Source organism: Gracilinanus agilis, chromosome 1 (assembly GCF_016433145.1).
Source record: "Gracilinanus agilis isolate LMUSP501 chromosome 1, AgileGrace, whole genome shotgun sequence".
NCBI lineage: Eukaryota > Metazoa > Chordata > Mammalia > Didelphimorphia > Didelphidae > Gracilinanus > Gracilinanus agilis.
In genome coordinates, this window is record NC_058130.1 from 254256308 (window position 1) to 254262727 (window position 6420).

Genomic DNA, 6420 nt, shown 5'->3' on the forward strand with positions numbered 1-6420 from the left:
CACACTCTCTGATATAAACACCAAGATTCATGTAGCCTTTCAGTAACAATCAGTATGAAACCTTAAAACCACCAAACCAATTTTCAAATTAGCTATTTTTCTCAGACTAAAATTCATAAAAGCTTTCTTGTTACCATATACATTCTAACAGAAGCTGATAAGTTGTCTTTTTTTCTTTGTTTAACATCCATGAAATTTTCCCCCCCTTATAGAAGCTGTTTCATAAACATCTCCCTAGACACAGTCAAGGTCTAATAAGGTTGTATAATTTTTATCCAAGGCCAAAAATTCATGAAGGTTGACCTGCTCTCACAGAAACTCCTTCATAGACATTCAAACTTCCCAAGGTCTTTTGCACTTTTATCAGAATAAGTTGTAACTCTTAATACATGCAGTCATTCTCCAGGAGAAAGGGAGAAACCACATGTGGAGGATTTAATATCCAGCATTAGTGAAATTAAGCATAAAAATCATGAAATAGTTCCCTAAATCTGTTTGTTTATATATTGTCTCCCTCATTAGAATGTGAGCTCCTTGAAGACAAGGATTGCTTTTTTTTATACTCAATATTTAACATAGTCCCTGACACATGATAATCAATGAATGCATGTTGGAGACTTAAAATAAAGGAAAAATCTAGACAGAAACTTTTCTTCAGCAAAATGAGGTTTAGGGGGTTACAGATATTACTGCATGTTTACCTCTTTTCCTCCAATCTTCCAAACCACCCTTTCCATGACCACCCACCAGAGCTGTGACTCTCCCTGATTTATGCCCTGAAATAAAAGGCAACAGCCTGACCCAACCTAAGGAATAGAAGAAAAATATCTAGCAATTGGAAGATGAGGCAACCATTAAGGGTCAAGCAATACTCTTAGTATATAAACATTACAGATTCCACAAGCCACGAAGTACATCAGCCAAGTGATTCTGGAATTAAATAATCTCTTTAGTAATGCAAGAAGCATTAATCTTTAACTAAGCTGTAAAACTAGAAGTGGGAAAACATTGGATTTTTTAAAAATCAGCCTGAAGGGGAAAGGATCTATTTGTACAAAAATATTTATACTAACTCTTTTTGTGATGGCAAAGAATTAGAAATTAAAGGGATGTCCATCAATTATGATCTATGTTGGTGATGGAATACTATTGTGCTATAAGGAATGATGAACAAGACGATTTCAGAAAGAGCTGGAAAAACTAGATGAACTGATGCAAAGTAAAATAAGCAAAACCAGGAGAACATTGTACACAGTAACAGCAATATTGTGGAATGATCAACCGTGATAGACTCAAATACTCTCAGCAATTCAATGATACAGGACAATTCTGAGAGACTTATGAGAAAGAAGGCTATCTACTTCCAAAGAAAAAACTGTTGGAGCAAAGCATACTATTTTTCAGTTTGGTTTATTTAGGTTTTTCTTTGGAGGTTTTGGTTTTATATTAGCATTCTCTTAGAACAATGAACAATATAGAAATATGATTTGTATGATAATACATATATAACTCAGATCAAAGGCTTACCATCTCAGGGAAGGGGGAGGGAAATTAAGGAGGGAGGCAATTTGGATCTTATAATTTCAGAAAATGTATGTGGAAAATTGTTATTGCATACAATTGGGAAAATAAAATAGCTTTAAAAAAAATCAGTCTGCCACTAACTAGCTGTGTAAGTATCCACATTCATCTACTCTCTCTTTTACCTTTTGGATGGTGGAATCCTATTCCATTGCATTCACATAGTATAATTTGTTCACCTATCTTCCAAATGATGGTCAACCATTTTGTTATCATTTCTTTGCTATAACAAACCATTTGTATGTATGGGTTTTTCTCTTCTGTCTTCAAACTCTTTGGGATTTAATAAGGAAATCTTACAAAGGGAAAGCACTTATCAATCTTCCCCTCTCAGGCTCACAGTTTCCCCAACTTCTGATGCATCTCTGAATATTACAATTTGAAAGATATAAAACTAAAGAAATATGCAATGCAGATGTCTCAGAAAGACTCAGAAATTATTCTGTCCCTGGATAAAATTGAACAAAAGTTCATAGAACCACTAATTAGATTGTTCTGGTAGAAAATAATATACCCAAGGAAATCCATCGCCTGCTAATCACAAATATATATCATTTCTCTTATTTCAACATTTTATTGGATCTGTAATCTCATTGAAATAAATATCAAAACAATTTCCATACTTCATCCAATAAAATTCTTCTCTGCATTATTCTACAAAGTCTCCATAAAGGTTCTACCCAACACTTTGAGAGACTTCCTCTAGCTCTTCTAATATTTCATGGCTAAAAGACCTCACTAAGGGTTAGCTTTACCAAAAGGGAAGAGATGTGTGTTGGTTATGAGAGGAGGGTGGAAGGAGGAGAGGGAAAGATGAATCATGTAACTACGGAAAATTTTTCTTAATTAATCAGTTTTTTTTAAAGATCTAAAAGGGAGGAGAGAGCAGACAAGATCTAGAAAGTACTTTACCAATCAAAGTTACAAAAGGATCATTGATTTCAAGGCTGGAAGAGATCCTAAGGATCATTTTGTCCAAACCCCTCTTTTAGCAGATAAGGCAAATGAAAGACAGAAAAGGTTAAATACTTTATCCAAAGTCATTCAGAGAGTAAATATCTGGGTAAGGATCCAAACTCAGATCTTCCTTATTCCAAGTTCACTTAGTGCCCTATTCACTACACCACACCACTTCATCTGGGATCATTGTTGTTGTCTAGTTGTTTTGGTTATGCCTGACTCTTTGAGAACCCATTTGGGATTTTTTTGGCAAAATAGTGGAGTGATCTGCATCTCCTTCTCCAGCTCATTTTACAGCTAAAGAAATTGAAGCAACCAGGTTTATGTGACTTATCCAGGGTCATACAGATAGTACGTGTCTGAGGCCAGATTTGAACTCAGGAATATGAGTCTTCCTGACTCCAGGCCTGATGCTCTATCCAACTCTGCCACCCAGCTGCCCATCTGAATCACACAAGAAGAGAAATTAGACTTTCTACTTGGCCATAGAGGGTAGAACTGCAAACAAAAAGAAAACATTGCAAAGAAGCATATTTGGGCTTACTATGAGAGAAAACCACCTAAGAAAAGAGAAGTGACCCTGGTAGGTCAAAATGGGTCCCCCTTGCCAGAGATTGTCAAATAAAGACTAGGTGGTCATTTGTCAATTATGATATGATTATTTGATGCGATTTCCAATCAGGTTACAGGTTGGACAAGATATCCTCTAAGTCCCTTCCAACTTTGAGAGCCTGTGCTTCTGTGATTCTTTGATCAAGGAAACCACAGAATTAAGAAAATGTTCAGTGACACTCATTGCCTCAATATTGAATATAGTTTAAAACAAGAAGACATAAGCTCATCAAAGGTGTTTAGTAGCGTCACAGAGAATAATCTACATAATGTCCAAATAAAAAAGGAATTCCTAACATATAGGGAGGTTTTCTAGATGTTCTTAGTTGTGAATGACATTGTGATTATTTCAAGTCCCAGAACACCACAGACCTTCTCAAAATGAACCACTGTCATTCAAAAGAAATTTGTCTAATAGTCTGTTGGAGAATGGATAAAGTATACATGCTGCCTAGATTATTGACCTGCAATTGGAATGATAGTTCTGAGGGTTATTCCAGCAGTAATTATCTCACTTACTACAGAAATTACCCTTAAACAGTATATTGGACCTAAAATGGAAAAGTCTGGCCTGTCTCATATTTGGGAAATTGCCTAGATTTCCTAATAAATCCCTACAGGCTCTCTAATACAAAAATGCATATTTTTACCACTAATATTCTTTCTAGCCTTATACAAAAGGGGTGTTCATAGAAATACTGGTATGTGAGGCAGATGTATTCCTCCAGATTTGGAATTCTGATTGGGATGGCATCGATGATATTGGTTCAAGCTTATTGATCAAAGTAGAAAGGCAGGACCAGTGTAATCCAGGAGCTAGCAATAGGAAATGAGCAGCTAGCAGGGCAAGAACAGGTCTCCAGGTTCAGAGGAGCCCAAGCAGCCGCCTCCAAGGAGACTTACAGGCAGTCCAGGTGTCAGCAAACCCAAAAGACACTACAAATCAGGAGGGTCAGAAATCAGGGCAGTCCAAAGTCCAAAGCAGGTGGTCAGGGGATGGGAAGCCAGTGGGAATTGAAGGAACACAGTAACAGACAGCTGGCACACAGTGTTTTGTAAATCTTAAAGCCCTACACAAATGTCAGTTATGGATGCATGTATTATGTATGTATGCCAATGTCAAGGAGACTTGTTCACTGAAGCAGTCTCCTCTCTGCTTCTGGGCTTTTCTAGGGTTTCTGTAGGCCAGGAGTCAATCCCAGAGGAATTAGTCTAAGAGAGAAAAGTGTAGGTGAGAATAGACAATTGTTGGCACCTGGCTGAGGTGCAGGAACAGAGAAACCATTCCTTAAAAAAAAAATCATGGATGCAGCTGGGTGGCTCAGTAGATTGAAAGCCAGGCCTAGAGACAGGACATCCTGGGTTTAAATGTGGCCTCAGACACTTCTTAGTTGTGTGACCCTGGGCAAGTCACTCAATCCCCACTGCCTAGCCCTTATTACTCTTCTACCTTGGAACCCATACACAGTATTGATTCTAAGTTGAAGGTAAGGATTTTTTTCATCTTTATTCATATCTTTTGTTTTTTCACCACTTTAATTTCTGAACATATTTTTCTCCCCACCTGAATCCCTACCACTCCCAGAAATCTATCTCTTGTAACAAATAGAAAATGATCAATTTTTTTAAGCAGTAAGCAAAATTAACCAATATATCAAGTGACCCTGATAGTATATTTGATGTTCCCCACCCATAATCTTCCAGTTCTGCAAAGAAAAAAGGGAGGAATATTTCCTCATCTCTTCTTCCAGGTAAAAGATCTTTTTTTTTGTCTTTTCATTTACTTTGTTGTAAGCAATGTTAAATATATATATTTTATATATATACAGATATACAGACACATGTATATATGTATACATGTGTATGTTTTCCTGGTTCTAACTTACCTTATCTTATATCAATTCATATGTCTTCTTATGCTTCTCTGAATTCATTATAGTCTTCATTTGTTCAGACTACAATAATATTGCATTATATCCACAAGTCTAGGCCTTTCTAAGGGATTAAGGAACAGACCATGGCAGAGTCATAAGAACACTGGAAGAGCTGAATTTTTAGGTCTAACATCATTTACTACCCATTCAACCTTTGGCATGCTGGATGCCCTCTGTGAGACTCAAGTCTCTTGCCTCTAAATTAGAGATCACAGCCTTAGAAATGCATGAGAATTTAGAGGTCCTGTCAAACTTTATTTTACAAAAGAAGAAGCCAAGACCCAAACCCGGCATCACACAAGTAAAAAGGACTAGAGCCAGAATTCAAAATGAGGTCCTCCAGCTCCTAATCCAGGGCTCTTTCACAAGCACTAGGCTGCTACCCTCAAAGGATAATAATACTTGTCCTGCCTGCTTCCCAGGGTTGTTACATGGATCAAATGAGATAATGTAATTGAAAGCACTTTGGAACCTATAAAATTCTATGAAACTTCAATTCAACAAATATAAGCACTCACCATGTGAAAGGCATTTAGTTAAGCACTGGAGACATAAAGACAGAGAAGAGAAGAGAGAAGAGAAGAGAGGAGAGAAGAGAAGAAAAGAGAAAAGGAGAGGAGAGGAGAGGAGAGGAGAGGAGAGGAGAGGAGAGGAGAGGGGAAGGGAGAGGAGACAGAGACAGTGAGAGTGAGAGTGAGAGTGAGTGAGAGAGTTCACAGATTTGTCTACTCTAGGTTATTTCTTTAAGTTATTTTATTTCACCAATTACATGTAATAATTTTCCACATAAGTTTTCTGAAGTTATAAGATCCAAACGGAGAGTTGGTTATTCTATTCTCCTACTCAATAAACTTCACTGGATCCTAGTTATCTCTAGGATCAGATACAAATGTTGTTTGTATTTAAAGTACTTCCTAACTAGGCTCCAACCTATCTTTAGAGGATTATTGTATCTTTACTCTCCTTCAAAACTTTAGGGTCCAGTTTCGGAGTCTTGCATTCTTGCAAAAGGTATCCTTCCTGAATCCAGGGGTTCACCATTGTAACCCACTACGTGAGGGGGTTCTGCACCCCATAACACAGTCATACCAGCTTTATTTCTATTCCTTACATGACATTCTATATTCAATCTCCTTGCCTTAATATCAGTTATTCCCCATGCCTAGAAGATGCTCCCATTTTCACATTTATCTCTGAGAATCCCAACTTCTGCCAAAGCTAAGCTCAAATAGAACATCCCTATATGAGACCTTTCATGATTTCCCCAACTTATTGCCTTCCCCACCTTTGTACTTATTTTGTAATACAAACATATACATACACACACACACAT